At 42.8% G+C, this 17509-nt stretch overlaps 1 pseudogene; it reads right to left on the bottom strand.

The window, feature by feature from the left end:
* Positions 1-3276: 3276 nt before the first annotated feature.
* Positions 3277-5375, bottom strand: LOC142436627 (cyclin-C pseudogene; annotated as a pseudogene).
* Positions 5376-17509: the final 12134 nt, after the last annotated feature.

The raw sequence follows: 17509 nt of genomic DNA, 5'->3' as shown, positions 1-17509 counted from the left end.
CTGCTTAAAGATTGTTGTCTTCTACTTACAGGAATACCAGCAACCAATTGCCATTGAGTCAACTCGGACTCACATAGAGCCCAAGTGTGTTAGAGAAGTCCGGTCCCTAGAATTTTCCATGGCTGAGGTGAGTTTTTTTCCAGAAGCATATCACCAGGCCCTTCTTGGAAGGCACCTCTGGGTGAACTCAAACCTTTAACCCATAGTTCGCAGCCTAGCTCATGAACAACACCATCCAAGGACGGTACAGTTCCTTACAAATGGTCACCTGCAGTAGATGAACCAAGGTCAAGTAACTGCCTGAGAAACATCAACCAGAGGAAAGCAGAGTGAACCCCAGGGTTCTTGGGAAGAGGGCCAGAGAGGAAAAAGGAGAAAACAGCTTTCTTGGGACATCAGAAAGGAAAGGACTCCACTTAGTGGATGCCATAGAACAATCCCAAGCCAAGCATGGGTGAGAAACAGACCCCACCCAAACCCAGCGGGCTGGATTCTGTCGCCAAGTGTTGAACACCAGACATGGATATGACAGAGCCGCTAGTCGTCCGTGGAAAGAAACTGTTTGCCCATTGTCTGGTAGTTTTGCAGCATTTGAACAACCAGGCCTCTGCTGCCTCTTCTGGCCTGAAATATAATTGCAGCCATAACCACCCAGCGTTTCAATGGGTAGAACTCCCTGGGGAGGGCTAACTACCCAAATCATTTGGGAGATCATTTTAGAATTGTCCAGGAGATCTTTGGCTGTGTCTATTATATGAACTATGGTGTCTTTTTTTTTAAAAAAAAGAAACTTTTAATTGTAAGGTGGGTTAAGATTTACAGAGAAAATCAGCTTTGCACATAACAATTTATACTCGTTTTTTTATGTGACATTGATGACAATCTCCTGCAATGTAATATCACTCATGCCATTGAAACACTGCTTCCTGTTTTCATTCACCCTTCTCCCCTAACCTTGCCTGCCTTTTGAATTTGGCCTTGGGCAAATACTGCCTATTAGCTTTTGAATGGTTGATGGTTCTGAGGAATGTGTGCTCCTCAGTGCTATGATTCATTTTGGTGTAGTTGTTCTTATCAGGTGCCATTGAGCCAGTTGCAACCCACATTGACCCTATGCCAAACAGAAAGAATCACTACCTAGCCCTGAATTATTCTCCTAATTGTTCCCAAGCTTGAGCCCCTTGTTTCAGTCACTGTCAATCCATCTCCTTAAGGGGCTTCCTCTCTTTCCCTGTCCCTCTACTTCACCTGGCATGATGTCCTTCTCCAGGGACTAGTCTCTCTTAATAACATGACCAAAGTATGTGAGAGGAAGTCTCACCATCCTTGCCTTTAAGGAGCCTTCTGGCCATACTTCTTCTAAGACAGATCTGTTTGTTCCCTTGGCAGTCCATGTTACTTTCAATATTCTTCACCAGCACCACAATTCAAACATATCAATTCTTCTTCAGCCTTCCTTATTCAATGTCTGACTTTCACATACTTATGAGGCAATTTAAATTACTATGGCTTGGGTAAGGTGCACCTTAGTCCTCAAAGTAACATCCTTGCTTTTTAGCACTCTACAGACGTATTGTGCACCAAATGTATCCATACGCAATGCATCATTTGATCTCATGATTGCAGCTTCCAAGAGCATTGATTATATACCTCATCAAGACAAAAATCCGTGACAACTTCAACAAATAACAACAAATAAAAAAACAACAAACTTCTCCATTTATCATGGTACCTATTGATCAAGTTGTGAGGATGTGTGTCTTCTTGACATTGAGTTGTAATCCATACTGAGGGCTGCAACCTTTGATTTTCATAAGGTTCACTTTATAAACCTGTCTATTTTTCAGGGGGTGGAATTCAGTTCCAGACCTGAAGGGTGATGAAGGACCATAGTAGTGGGGATCTCACTAGTCTATCTAACCAATAAACCTCATCTTTTATCATTATTATTACTATTGGTAGTAGTAGTATGACTTTCAGTTTTCTGACACATTACTCCCCACTCTATCTAGGATCATGTACCATGATCCCTTTCAGAGCAGCTGTTTGTGATAGGCAGGCACCTTTTAGTTCTTCTGACCTTAGCATCATAGAGGCTGAGGTACGCATAGTCCATTACTGATTTGGACTAATTGTTGCCAGGCATCTTGATTTTATTCACTGTTATTTGCTCCAGACAGGGTCCAATAGTTTATAGTGCCAGCCTAGCCGATAAACACAAGTAGGATTAATCGAAGGGCAGAGGGATAGATGGTTTCGTGAGCCTCGCCTTGCTTGTTCTGTGCCTCAATTTAAAGGGGTACACTACCTGTGGGATGCCTAGCTTGTGGACTGTGTCGCTGTAAGTTGAGGTCCATTTAATCCCACAGGATTGGTATGTTCATCTCTGGAGCTGGGGACCGACAGTTGGTGACAGTTGGTGACTTGCCTTGCTGTTTGCTGCCTGGGTATATATAGCCCAGCTCTCTCTACAGAAAGGGACTGGCAACTGGCGGCTCTCAAGCCTTAAAGGACTGCTAGTGTCTCACTGTTTTATAATTTCACTGTTAGTTTCTTGTGTTATCTATCTGTATATAATTTAGTGGTTCATTTCTTCTATTGTATATCTAGCTTTTTAATATATTTATATATAATTACTAGCAATATGGTTTTCTCTCTCTAGAGAACCCTGTCCAACACATAGGGTAAGACCAAGAACCGACTTTTAGTTTGCTACTCACTAGCTTTTGAAGACCCCAGTCACTTCCCTGATGGATACAGAACATTGTCTTTGTGAGCTAGTTTGTTCCAATTGATCTTGAGGTCTCTCAGAGCTATGTTCCTGATCCCCCATATTTAGGACACGCTCCCTCAAGGGGTTTTGTTATACCTAAGACATTTTCATAACTATGCCTCCTGGATGCACTATTATATTCATGAACATATTTGTAGTATATGCTAATATGTATATAGAACTATTCTCTGGCAAACCTATATTTATTCATGGGGCTAGTCCCATTCTCCTTCCCACAACTGCTCAGATTTTGTGGTTTTTCTATCTATCTATTTATCTCTCTAGCTATCCTTGTATGTTATTGTTATTATTGGAGTATTTATCTCTGTTGCCTTTAATGCTTGTAGTCTACTGAGAAAGGATAGTGTTTTGATGTTCCAAATGTTTCCTCATTTTCTGGGTTACATGACACAAACCAATAGAAGAAGAGAAAAGAAAAAAATTTAACCCAAGTAATAACACCAACAATAAAACCTATTTAGTCTTTTTTTTTTTTTGGAGAACTTTCTTTTATTCTTGCAGTTTTATACCAGGAATTCAACATTTAATAATCCATTTTCCACAATGAACCCTTAAATTGTACACTGACATCCTTTAACTCCTTAACTTATTTACCACTCTCCTTCAAGTCTGAAGAAAATTATTAATTCATTGAGTTCCACAGACAGCACAGTCCCACTGAGATGACATTGAGCCTGAACTCCTCCACTCATATCAGAATTAAGAACAGCCAGTATCAAACTGGCCCGAAACCTGATTGTGTTCTTGGCTCAGGATATCTATAGTAAATTTGTGAAGTCACACTAAAACAGAAAAATTAAGTAAGGGATGTATGTATTATAAAATTTTTTTCACAGTACAGTAAAAATTAACATTGAAAGTTTACCAAATTTTAACCATATAATCGGTGTTTTAGCCAATTAAAAAATTTTAAATGCTTGATTAACTGTGACTCAATTGCAAATAACTTCATGTAGGATCTTTTTTTTTCTTTTAAAGTTTGCCCAGCCTTTTAAAATGTTTACAGAATTAATATAACTTTTAAAACATCAAAATATGCTTGCTGTACATATTGCACTTTTCTGCTAGAACTGGGCTAGAGTCTTCCCTGGCAAGACACCAAAACTATTGAATAAAATATACTTTTAAATCAATAGGTACTTGATTATTTTCCCTGAAATCATCAACATCATTACCAAAATCTTCCAGGATTTTGTAAGATTTGATTCCTTAAATACAGCTTTAAAATTAAGTTAAAGAGGGAAAAAAGCCCTCAGATGTTTGACTTTTATTGTCCTTGTTCTGGTCCTTCAGTGACCAAAGAGGATTTAAAACAAATTGTGTTCATGTTTCCTGACTTAATAAAAAGCTACAAATCCAAATTTTAAAATTATATTATTCAACTTAAAAATTATACTAATCAAAGAGCTATAAATCTTGATATGTCTATGTCTGTCTATCTGCAGGTTCCTTAGAAACTTTCAAAATTTTTATAATTAAGAGGTTTTAATCAATGATGCAGTAAAATCAAACCAGGTAAGGAAAATTATTTTGCAAAAATAAATCACTTCCCAAAGTGCTTGACAGAAACCAACTATTCATTTTCATTTGTGTTCCATTGAAGACATTACTGAAATCTGTCCAATGGTTTATTTCCAAGTGGTCCACTATGAAAATCTTCGGAATGTTCTAAGACTGGCTGTAGCTAGAGTTCTGACTTCCATTTGGACCCTGCTCTCCTTCACTGTTTGGAGGTGGTTTTGGTTTGGGCATCTTACTAAGAATAGTTGCCATCTCTTTTCTCTCATCAAAATTCTTCCACTGTTCATAGAGTTTTAAAATGACCCTGATTATTTCCAAAATCTTTTCCATGTCCACAGAAAGCTCAGCAAACCATTGTCTGGCATCTTTCTGCTGTACAACACAGGCCACATGTAGGCAAGCTAAAGCTATCATGAAAGGAGGGTACAGTAGGCAAAGCTCCGTTCGATAGGTATCATTCACTATCCTCCATGCCAGGGGAAGCAACATGTCTTCTTGGCCCATGTCCTGCACATACTGGAGCAAAGGTCTATAAGGATGATACACTATCAAGCAACAATCCATTAGTTCTAAAAGATAAAATTCACATTCTAATACATGATTCATCCTATAAGGAAACTCCTTTGGAAAGGCATATGAAAATCTAGTTTTTAATACAGAAGTAGCAGCAGCAATCAACCTTGTATTTGAGACTACTCCAAATTCCTCTACTTTGGATGCCAAAAACACACAAGTAGGAGCCATTAATACGGGATCTATACTTTTCAGAGAATACCTGGCATAGAATCTCTTGAAATAGACTGTAGCAGTGGCAATAACTTGCTGTCTTAATTTAAGATGTTCAACTAATGCCTGAATAACATTTGTAAAAAATATTTGTAGTTTCCAATACTCTTCTTCTGAGAGAAATTTTAAGTCCTTTTGGCGCTCCTTCAGAAGGTCTTGTTTATCCAAAATCCATTGCAAATAGTGGGAGCTCTGCCAAAAGTTCCCTGCCATGGAACACAGCTTGTCCTGATGAAGAAGCACCAGCCGGCGGAGCGACCCGCGGAGCGACCATAGACCCAGCCCGCTCGGTACCCGAGCTCCGTGACTGCAACCAGCTCCACTCCGCTCCGCGGCGGCAACCCCAATTTAGTCTTTTGGTTAAGAATTACTCAGACTTCCCCACTCCTAGGCTAACCCTTGAAAGAAAAAGAATGAGATAAAAGACCATAGGGAGGAAGAAAGGAGAGTGAGAGGCAAGGGAATAAAGAAAGAAGGTGGCAGGGTTGTGTGAACAATTAATGTGGACCTTCTTTGATGTGTATTAAAAATAATATTGACTGGTTTTTTCAATACTCACCAAAAATTATTTATATCAATCAAGAAAACCTCACTACTCTGGAATCAATTATGACATATAGCAACCCTTTGGACAGAGTATAGAACTGCCCCTGTGGGTTTCCAAGGCTGTAAATCGTTACAGGAGTAGAAAATCTCATATTTCTCTTGGGGAGTGGGGGTGGGGTGGGGGGAGTTTCGAACTTCTGATCTTGCAGTTAGAAGTCCAACTCATAATCTACTTCACCAACAGGGCTCCTCCTTTCATCATTAATCTAGACTGTTTGACCTTCTTGGCTTACTGGGTTTTATTTTCTCGCTTTGGAAGATATGGTACCAAAATACACACCATTTCCTAGCCCCCCAAAAAATCAAAAGTAAGCACAAAAAAAAAAAAAGGAAAAACTAGCAACCCAATCCAAACCAACTAACCTATTTAGCCATATAGATAAAGGATACTAGTAGCCAACCTCTGTGTTGGGGGCAATAGGGATGGATGGGGACTGTGGTTAACAGGCACATGTCAGCTCATCCACAGGGGACATTCAAATTCTAGCTCCAGACTGTTGTTGCCTTGGGGAAATGCAAGGATTTTAAGGCCTGATTTTCTGTTTGTAACTGAGATGCTGAGAATATAAAATTCGATGTGAAATCGTCAACTTTTCAAATATTGGATCACATTAGTTAAAACCACTTTTCAGGCTGCTCATCATCATACTAGCACATCATTAGGCTAAAATCATATCAAAGACATCTGGTTTGTCCCCTGTGCCCTTTAAGGACAACTGAAACATAAGGACGGGAATGTGACATTCATTCTTCCTCTAGACCCTCACCCTTTGCCTCCATTGGCTGGCGTTCATAGAAGAGGCAGACGGTTTTGTTCAACTTCAGCATAATCAGAGTCCTGAGAGTTAAACACAATACATATATAATTTCATACTAGTCGTTTTAATATTAGCCCAAACAAAACCAACAAAAACCCAACCCGTTGCTGTTATGTTGGTTCTGGCTCCCGAGGACCCCCTAGGTGCCAGGGAGAAACTACACATCACAGGTTTCTCAAGCCTGTGGGCTTCTAGAAGCAGGCCATTATTTATTTCTTCTGAGGGGTGCAACTGCCCACCACTTGATACGTTGAGTTCTTAACCATTTGTGCCACCCAGGGTCTCCCAGTCTTCGTATGTGACCCCCAAATTCCTTGACAGGCTACCTATAGGAAGGTAGAGTCTATGCCCTTTCCCCTTAAATTGGGATGTTTCATGACCTCTGTGACCAATAGATTATGGAGAAGATGACACTGTGACATCTAGTTTGGGCAACACCCTTCCCTCCCCCAAAGTGCTTCACAGCTTCTGAAAAATCCCTTCAAAGTCTTCTTCTTGAGTGCTCACCCTCAGAATGTCCAGCCTCCACGTGCTACCTCTCAGAACACTTCTCTGCACCCGGACACTATGCTGAAAGAAGCCTGAGCCACCTGGAAAGGCCACGTGGAGACACTCCAACCAACAACCCAGCTAAGCACCCAGCTAATGGCCAGCTTCAGCTGCCAGCCCTCTGAGTGCACGTGTACGCACTGGAGTCACCAGAGGCCCCTGCCCCAGTTCCCATGTGACTGCCAACTCATGGGAGACTCCAAGCACGACCCAGTGGCCTCCCAGAAACCACAGGATGATGGTCCTTGTTTGAAGCCACTGCGTTTGGCCGAGGGGGCGTTTCTTGCCCAGCCACAGGGATGAGAACCTGCATCTCAACAACATGCAGGTGTGTGAGGGGGCCGTCTCTTGAGCAAGGCAGCCTCCCTTCTTGTCAACTCCTGGGGATTTTTGTTGTTCTTGCCACTGCTGCCCCAATTCCCCAGGAGCTAGAGGAAGGCAGGCAGCAGGCCTCAGGTGGCCAGGAGGCAGGAGCCTCTGTGGGATGCAGTTACAATGGGAGATATAACCTTAAAGGCAGGAGCCTGACTTTACCTTTGTCTCCTGGAGATTTGGGGTGCAGAACACCTGTCAAATCCCATCTTCTGTCCAACCCTGATCATATGTCTGTCTTATGTTTGCACACAGGACGCAGACTTGTGAGCACCCAAAGAACAGGGTCTGGCGCCAAAAAACCAGCGCCAAAAGGAACTGATGTTTCTCCAGCAATGGGGAGGGGTGGGATGAGAGGAAGAAAGGAGTACAAATCACTGGATGAAAACAAGGTGGGGAAAGGAAGGAGGAAAGGGAGAGAGTGAAGGAGGGAGACTGGGAGGCTGAAGGGAAAAGGCAGGGAAGGAAAGGAGAAAGGTGGGGGTGGGGAGAGAAGAGCGAAGAAGAAATGGAGGAGTGCGGGAGGGAAGATGGAAGGTGAAGGCAGGCAGGAAGACGTGAGCAAAGGGAGGGAAGGAAGAAAAGAGAAAGAGAAGGGCAAGAAGAAGAAAGGAAGGTAGGGAAGAAAGGAAGAAAACGAGAAACCTAATGTCAATGGCACCCTCTATGTTTTTATTTCCTGTTTTTCTGAGGTAGCCTCTTCAGCAGAAGCAAATGGGCTGAATCGCCTCAAACTCCAAATAGGTAGAAAGCACGGGTTTCATTTCGCCAGGGCCTGTGAAAATGTTTGAACTGAGCAGCATTAACACGGAGACAGCGATTACCCCACGTGGCTGTTGCACTCTGATGATACCAAGGCAATGGGAATGGGGGCTCATTATTTCACCAGGTGACAAAAAAAATTGTATTTTGACGTTTCACCCTGAACGTGGGGAAGGGGGGCGTGGGGGAGGAATCAGGGGCCCTTTGTGGAGTCTCCTCTTGCCATTGTGATGCCCCTTGGCCTGCCAACAACCTGAGGTCCTGCACTTTGCCAGTGAGGGGCTTGGCTGCAGGCCCTAGCCCAGCATTTCTTGTCAGATTTACTGTGACAAGTGATGGGAGAAAAGCAAGATGCTGTTAACAGCGCATCCGTTCAGACCCTGCTATTTAGAAATTTGGATTGATATTTTGTCAGAGAGAAGTAGCACTGATGTTAATCTTTGCACTACCCTTGGAAAAAAAGCATTCATAATCTTAAAACAATAATCCATAGCATTTGTGGAGCTCTGAGAACCAAGGGATGGTCAGAAGCATTTTTAGACAGATGTCTCATTTCATCTTCAAAGCAACCCAGTGAGGAATAAGAAAAGTTGGCTTATGACTTCCCTTTTGGAAAGTGAGTCTTTGGAAGCACAGAGAGGTCCAAGGTCACATAGTCAATAAGTTAGAGAGCCTGGATTTGAACCTGAGCGGTCTGCTGCCAGAGGTACATTTTTTGCTTGTGTTTATTAAGGCAACTTGCAGCCCTGGCAAGGATTCAGATAGAATTGAGGATCATTTTTTTAAACAATTTATTAGGGGCTCATACAACTCTTATCACAGTTCATACATATACATACATCAATTGTATAAAGCACATCTGTGCAGTCTTTGCCCTAATCATTTTTTTTCTCCACTTTTCTTTTCTTGCATTTTAATACGGACTCATACAACTCTTATCACAATCCACCCATATTCATACTTCAATTGTATAAAGCACATCCATACATTCCCTACCCCAATCATTCTCAAAGCATTTGCTCTCCACTTAAGCCCTTTGCATCAGGTCCTCTTTTTTTCCCCCTCCCACCCCTTCCCCTCTCCCTCATGTGCCCTTGGTAATTTATACATCGTTATTTTGTCATATCTTGCCCTATCCGGGGTCTCCCTTCCCCGGTTCTCTGCTGTCCCTCTCCCAGGGAAGAGGTCACATGTGGATCCTTGTAATCAGTTCCCCCTTTCCAACCCACTCACCCTCCACTCTCCCAGCATCGCCCCTCACACCCTTGGTCCTGAAGGTATCGTCCACCCTGGATTCCCTGTACATCCAGCCCTCATATGTACCAGTATACAGCCTCTGCCCTATCCAGCCCTAACAGTGCTTCTCTCTATCCTTGTGGAGCCCTGGTGATGGGCTGGGCTGCTAAGTAGTAGGTTAAACAGGCTTTCCCCTCCTGTGAAAAGTTACACTCTCGGGAAACTCACGGGTTGCTCTGAATCAAGGTCAACTCAATGGCAGTGAGTTTGGCTTTTTAATGTCTCTCCCTGTTGTTGTTGTTGTTGTTGTTGTTGTTAGTTTGCCATCCAGTTGGTTCTGGTCCATGGCAAACCTATTCACAGCAGAATGTAACAATAACAGCTCCTCCTCCATCCACCCAAGTGTTCCTATGCTCAGTCCTCTTGTTGTAGTCACTGTGTCAATCCAGCTCTTCAAGGGCCTTCACCCTTTTTTCACAGCCCTTCCATTTTTCTAAGCATGATGCCTCTCCAGGGACTGGTCTCCACTGACAACATGTCCAAAGTCTCACCATCCTTACTTCTAATGGGAATTCTGGCCGTACTTCCAAGACAGATTTTGTTTGTTCTTTTGGCAGTCCATGGTACTGTCAATATTCTTTGCCAGTACCATGGTTCAAATTCATAGTTTACCTGGGTCTTCTTCACTCAATGGCAAGCTTTTCACATGCAGATGAGGCAAATGAAAATACCATGGTTTGGATCAGGTGCACTTCCTGCTTAAAGTAACATCCTAACTTTTCAACATTCTAAAGAGCTCTTATGCAGCAGATCTACCCAGTGCAATGTATTTTTTCATCTCTTGACTGCTGCTTCCAGGAGCATTGCTTGTGGATCCAGACAAGACAAAATCCCTGACAACTTCAAGTTTTTCTCGATTTATCATCATGTTACCTATTGGTTCAGTTGTGAGGACTTTGGTTTTCTTTGTGTTGAGTTGTATCCCACATTGAAGTCTGCAATCCTTGATCTTCACCAGCAAGTGCTTCAAGTCCCCCATCCTTGTCAGCAAGCCAAACTGTGTCGTCTGCATATAGCAGGTTGTTAATAATATTTCCTCCAAATCTGATTCTGTGTTCTTCTTCATATAATTTGGCTTCTCTGATTATTTGCTCACCATACAGATTGAAAAAGTATAATAAGTGGGTGTAACCTGGATGCACACCTTTCTTGATTCTTAAACCATGCAATCTACCCTTGTTCTATTTTTGCTACTGCTTCTTAATCCATGTACAAGTTTCACATGAGCAAGACAAAGTGTTCTGGAATTCCCTTCTCAAAACTATCCATGTTTTGTTATGATCCACACAGTCAGATACCTTGGGTGTTAATAAAACATAAGTAAACATCTTTGGGGTATTCACTGCTTTCAGGCAAGATCCATCTGATATCTGATATCCTTTGTTCCACATCCTCTTCTGAATCTGGCTTAAATCTCTGGGAAACCAAACTCACTGCCTTGTAGTTGATGACAACTCATCCTGACCCTATAGTATAGGGTAGAACTAACTGCCCCTGTGAGTTTCTGAGACTGTAACTCATTATGGGAGTAGAAAACCTTGCCTTTCTCCCACGGAGTGACTGGTGGTTTTGAACTGCTGACCTTGGGGTTTGCAATCCAACCTGTAACCACTGTGCCACGATGGCTCTTGAATGCTGAATATGGTAACTTTCTGTCAATGAATTAATGCAACTGTTGTTGTATTAGCTTCAGTGCAATTTGACTCATATGTGATGCCAATGATAGGGGTACATAATTCGACCATTCCGTTTGTCTCCCTTCTTTGGTATGTATACACATATGGATCTCTTCCAGTCCGTTAGCCAAGTAGCTGTATTCCAAATTTCCTGACATAGATGAGTGAGTGCTGCCAGTGCTTTATCGGCTTGTGGAAACATTTCAATAGATATCCCAGCAATTCCTGGCATCTTGTTTTGGGCTAGTGCTTTCCATGCATCTTGGATTTCTTCTTTCCTGACCATTGGTTCTTGCTCATATGTTACCTCCTGAAATGGTTGAATGTTGGTCTATTCTTTTTGATACAGTGACTCCATATTGTTTCCATCTTCCTCAGATGTTTCCTTCATCATTCAATATTTTTCCCATAGAATTTTTTAATATTGCACCTCGAGACTTGACATTTTTCTTCAGTTCTTTCAGTTTAAGATATGCTGAATATGATCTGTTTTGGTTTTCTAACTCTAGGCCTTTGCACATTTTGTGATAATATTTTACTTTGTATTCTCGAGTTGTCCTTTGAAATTTTCTTTTTAGCTCTTTACTTCATCATTTCTTCCATTTGCCTTAGCGACTCTCTGATTAAGAGTAAGTTTCAGAGTCTCTTCTGACATGCACTTGTATCTTTTCTTTACTTTTTTTTTAAAATGACACTGTGCTTTATTCAGAGATGTTCTCAAAATTTGGTGGGTTATTATCAAGGTTGTATATTGACTCTCGTGTACTTGTTTGCATTTTCTTTAACTTCAACTTGAGCTCACATATGAACAATTGCTGATCTGTTCCACAATCAGCCCCTGGACTGGTTTCAGTTGCTGATATTGAGCTTCTTTTATTGTTTCTTCCCACAGGTGTAGTCAATTTGATTTCTGTGTATTCCATCTGGAGAAGTCCACATTTATGGTCACCTTTTTTGTTGTTGATCATATGTTTGAAGAAATCATTAATCATGCAAAATTCTAACATACAATCAAGATAAATTGGTAATTATTGGTGATTGGAGTGCAAATGTAGGAATCAAAGAGGAAAGAACAGAAGTTGGAAAACATAGTATATGCTATCAGCAATTTATTGGTCTTGCAAACTCTGTCATGCGATCTCCAGCTTGGTTTCTATCACCAAGACCATATTTTTCAATTACTGATCCTTCCTCTTTGTTTTCAACTTTTGCATTCCAATAGCATTTTGATAGCAAGTCTGACAAATTTGGGACTGAATATGGTGGTAGAATTATTCAATTTCTGTGTCACCAGCTTTGGGTGGTTGGTGCATAAATTTGAACAATAGTTGTATTGATTGGTTCTCCTTGAAGGGGGCTACATAGCATCCTATCAAAGATAGCATTGTACATTAAAATAGATCTTAAAATGTCCTTTTGATGATGAATGCAATGTTGTTTCTCTTGATTGTGTCATTTCCAGCAGAGTAAACCATAAGATTTTCTGTTTCAAAATGGTCAATATCAGTCCATTTCCGCTAACTAATGCTTACAATATCAATCTTTATGTATTCCATTTCATTTTTAATGACTTCCAATGTCCCTAGATTCATATTTCATACATCCCAAGTTTCAATTATTAATGACGATTTGAACTGTTTCTCCTCATTTTGAGTTGTGCCCCATCAGCAAATGAAGGTCCTGATAGCTATACTCGATTTGCATCATTATGGTCGACTTGCCTATGAAAAGCCAGCTCTTCCTCTTCCTCAGCCGTATTTTGAATACTTTCCAAGTTGAAGAGCTCATCATCTGGCACACGTTCTGACAATGTTCTTCTGTTGTTCATGGGGGGTCTAGTAACTGACAGTGTTGCTGCTATCCATAGGGTTTTCAATGGCTCATTCTTCCCATGCGGGCAGCCAATTCCTTCTTCATTGTCTGTTCTTTGTCTGGAAGCTCTTTGGGTGACCCTGCTGGTATATGAAATGCCAATCACATAGCTCCCAGTATCACACAAAACAAAAGTCACCACAGTACCACAAAATGCCAGACAAGTGATGGACCTCTATTCTTAGTGAGACGTGGCCTGGTGGGAGGAGGGGCCCTTAGTTGGTTCTGATCCACTTACTGGAACAAATACTGTTAGTTCTTATTTTGTAAATGTGAAATGCATAAAAGAGACCCCCCAAAATATCCTCCAATTCAGACTTTCTGCCTTTTAAAAGAGGATAACTCACTCTGATTCAAAGTAATTGAGGTGTTTGGTTTTCCCCTCCCTCTGAGGCTACAGAGACTAGACTAATCACAGCTGAGGTGGAGCGACTGAAATGACTTAAAGCACCTGCTAGACTGGCTGTCAGAAGCAGCTACAGTCAACAGCTACAGACTGACAGAGCTGCTCAGCCAAGAGCTGAGGGTTCTCAACTCCCACTTCTACTGATGGGCACAGCCAGTGGCCTCTGGGAGTTGACTGGAACCCAGCAGCCAGCTGTGAGGAGCAAGCTAATTCATCTCAGCCTGGCCCAGGTCATCAAGTCACTGAAGGAGTATTGGGAAAGAGGGAAGAAATTTGGGATCCCACATTTGGCCACAGACAAAAGTTGTTCTGTGTTTAGACAGTAGTTCTGGGCCTGAGTTTGGGGCAGGTGTGATGAAGGAAAGTGGGCTCCCTCCCTGCATCTGGGAACAGATGGTGGGGCTGCCCTGGAAATAGCAGGCCAGTCAGGTGGAGCAAAAAAGGCTTGGACTCTAAAGCCCTGGCAGGGCAACTGAAGCTACCTCGACTGTTTTTTCTTAACCCAATGGCTCCCGCTACCCTCACCACCCCCAACTAGGTAAAAGGGAAGAAAGATGCATTTTCTTTACAGAGGCAACTTTCTAGAAAGGAGACCAGCCCACCAGCTGTGAAAGGTCCCCTTAAACCATTTTACTTTGAGCAGGAGGAAGAAATGTTGAGATTCCCAGAGCCACGTGGAATTGTGGATCCTCTAGTTTAGGTTCCAGTGATGCCAGATCGATTTTTCTAGAGAAAGTCAAAATTCCTGTTTTCTTAAAAAGCTCCTGATTTTTTCAAAGGCGATTCAATAACATTGGATAGAAGCCAGGTAGGCCAAAGAGCCCTGGTGGCACAGTGGGTTATGTGTTGGGCAGCTAACTAGAAGGTCAGTAGTTTGAAACCACCAGTCACACTGGGGAGCGGGGTGTGGGGGATAGGGTGGGGGTTGTGCAGAGATGAGACTTTCTAGTCCATATAGAATTTCAGCCTCGGAAACCCACAGAGGCAGTTCTGCTCGGTCTTACAGGGTCACGGTGAGTTGGAATCTTCTAGATGGCAGTGAATAAGCAGGCCAACCAGAGTCCACACAGGTCCTCATTTGGCTATGGGAGTCCCCAGTCTGTGACCCTCACAGAATCGACCTTTGTGTATCGATGTTAAAAGTGAGATCCAGAGAGGGGAGTGCCTGTCCCCTTGAGGAGCAACGAGTTGACTTTCCAGTCTCCAATCTGTAGCAGACACTCCCGGTGCTCCTTCTCTTCACTCCCAAATTCCTGATTCCGTGTACTCGCCTCAGTCACCAAGGGCCAGCTCTGAAGATCACTTTGCTGGTGCTGGCTGAATGTGCTGAGGAACATATGCCCCTGGGAACAGCCCTGACCAGGCCCCTCACTCCTTGGATGGCTAAACTCTGAGAGGCGTGTGCTACACCCTACCACTGGAGACTTCCTAAGTGATTAAGCAGCAGGTTCCCAGGTTTGTAATTGGATTCACAATCTACCCCACATCATTACCTGCATGCTCAGAGTTTCCTAAATAAGCTCATTGCCTTTAAGTCTTTGGCCAGGGTCTGCTTCAGTGAGAACCCAAACTAAGCCCAGGTCTGAATCGTTATGTGTCCTTCCTGCCATCCATTTGATGCCAACTCATGGCAACTCTATAGGATGGGGTAGAACTGCACCTGTGAGTTTCTGAGACTGGAACTTTTTTTTTTTAAACATTTTATTAGGGGCTCATACAACTCTTATTACAATCCATACATATACATACATCAATTGTATAAAGCATATCCGTACATTCTTTGCCCTAATCACTCTCAAAGCATTTGCTCTCCACTTAAGCCCTTTGCATCAGGTCCTCTTTTTTTTAACCTCCCTCCCCGCTCCCCACTCCATCATGAGCCTTTGATAATCCACAGATTGTTATTTTGTCATATCTTGCCCTATCCGGAGCCTCCCTCCCCCCCTTCTCTGCCGTCTGTCTCCCAGGGAGGAGGTTACATGTGGATCCTTGTAATCTGTTCCCCGTTTCCAACCCACTCACGCTCTAATCTCACAGTATCGCCCCTCACACTCCTGGTCCTGTAGGTATCATCCACCCTGGATTCCCTATGCCTCCAGCTCCTATATGTACCAGTGTACAACCTCTGCCCTATCCAGTCCTGCAAGGTAGAATACGGAACATGGTAGTTGTGGGGAGGAAGCATCCAGGATCTAGGGAAAGCTGTGTTTTTCATCAGTACTACATCGCACCCTGACTGACCCATCTCCTCTCCTAAACCCCTTTGTGAGGGGATCTCCAGTGGCCAGCAAATGGGCTTTGGGTCTCCACTCTGCACTTCCCCCTTCATTCACTATTTATATATATATATTACCATATATATACCATATATATGGTATATATATATTTTTTGCATAATACCTTATACCTGGTCCCTTTGGCACCATGTGATCGCACAGGCTGTTGTGCTTCTTCCATGTGGGCTTTTTTGCTTCTGAGCTAGATGGCCGCTTGTTCACCTTCAAGCCTTTAAGACCCCAGACACTATCTCTTTTGATAGCCAGGCACCATCAGCTTTCTTCGCCACATTTGCTTATGCACCCGTTTGTCTTCGCCAATCGTATCATGGAGGTGTGCAGCTAATACTGTGATTTTTTTGTTCTTTGATGCCTGATAACTGATCCCTTCGGGACCTCGTGATCACACAGGCTGGTGCGCTCTTCCATGTGGGCTTTGTTTCTTCTGAGCTAGATGGCCGCTTGTTTATCTTCAAGTCTTTAAGACCCCAGACACTATCTCTTTTGATAGCCGGGCACCATCAGCTTTCTTCACCACATTTACTTGTTCACAAGCTTTGGCTTCAGCAGTTGTGTCGGGAGGATGAGCACTGTAGAGTGCCAATTTAATAAAAGAAAGTATTCATGCATTGAGGGAGTGCTTGAGTTAAGGCCCAAGGTCCTGCCACAACCTTAATACTAAACCTATAAATATAGACACATAGATCTATTTCCCTATACATATATATATATATATACACATATATATATATATTTGCATGTACATGTCTTTGTCTAGACCTCTATAAATGCACTTTGACTCCTAGCTCTTTCCTCCATCTCCCTTGACTTTCCTCCTGTCCCACTACCATGCTCCGTCCCAAACTGGGTTACAGCTATACCTCTTCTTTTTGTAATCTTACCCTTGATCATTCCCTACCATGCCTGCCACTTCCCCCTCACTACCATTTTGAGTCCCATGTTGTTCCCTTGTCCCTGTGTTTGTTAACACCACTTCCTTACCCCCCCACACACCTTCCCCTATCCCAAGTGCCCCCGGAACTGTTGGTCCTGTTGTTTTTCCTCCAGATAGTTCATCCAGCCTGTCTTATTGAGACAGACCTGTGGAGACACTAACATGCACGAAAACAAGACAGAGGAAAACAGAGCAACAGTATACAACCAGACAACAAAACAAGAAAACAAACCACTGACAAAGAACAAAACAAAACACATCAAGAAAGAAGAGCTTATAGTTAGTTCAAGGATCATTTGTTGGACCTTAGGAGTGTTTTCCAATCCAGTCTGTTGAGGCACCACAACCTGGCCCCAAAGTCCACTTTCAGCATTCCCTGGGGACCTTGTCCCTCCATTCCCTTGCTGTTCCACTGCACTCCACCACACTTTGCCTCGGTGTGGTGGAATCAGGTTAGGTGCAATTCGCACACTGTGTCTCCAGTGCTGTCCCCTGTATCACCCTTGGTCACTGAGGGGCATCATGTCTCATAGTGGGGCCAGCCATGTTGTTCTCTTTGTGGACTGGCTGCTCTGAGACTGGAACTCTTTAGGGGAGTAGAAAGCCTCATCTTTCTCCCTTGGAGTGGCTGGGGGATTTCAAATTTGCCATTTCAGACATTGCGTTTAGCAGCCCAACACATAACCCCTATACCCCACCATAGCTACAGAAACAATAAAGAAACAAAATACAACAACACTCATTGCCATTGGGTGCATAACAATCCTATCGAGAGAAAATACTCCGGCCTCCTGGGTTTCCAAGGCTATAACTCTTTGTA

The sequence above is a fragment of the Tenrec ecaudatus genome, unplaced genomic scaffold (assembly GCF_050624435.1).
Source record: "Tenrec ecaudatus isolate mTenEca1 unplaced genomic scaffold, mTenEca1.hap1 Scaffold_500, whole genome shotgun sequence".
NCBI classification, from domain to species: Eukaryota; Metazoa; Chordata; class Mammalia; order Afrosoricida; family Tenrecidae; genus Tenrec; species Tenrec ecaudatus.
The sequence above is the reverse complement of the archived record's forward strand: the minus strand, read 5'-3'. Positions and strand labels throughout refer to the sequence as shown.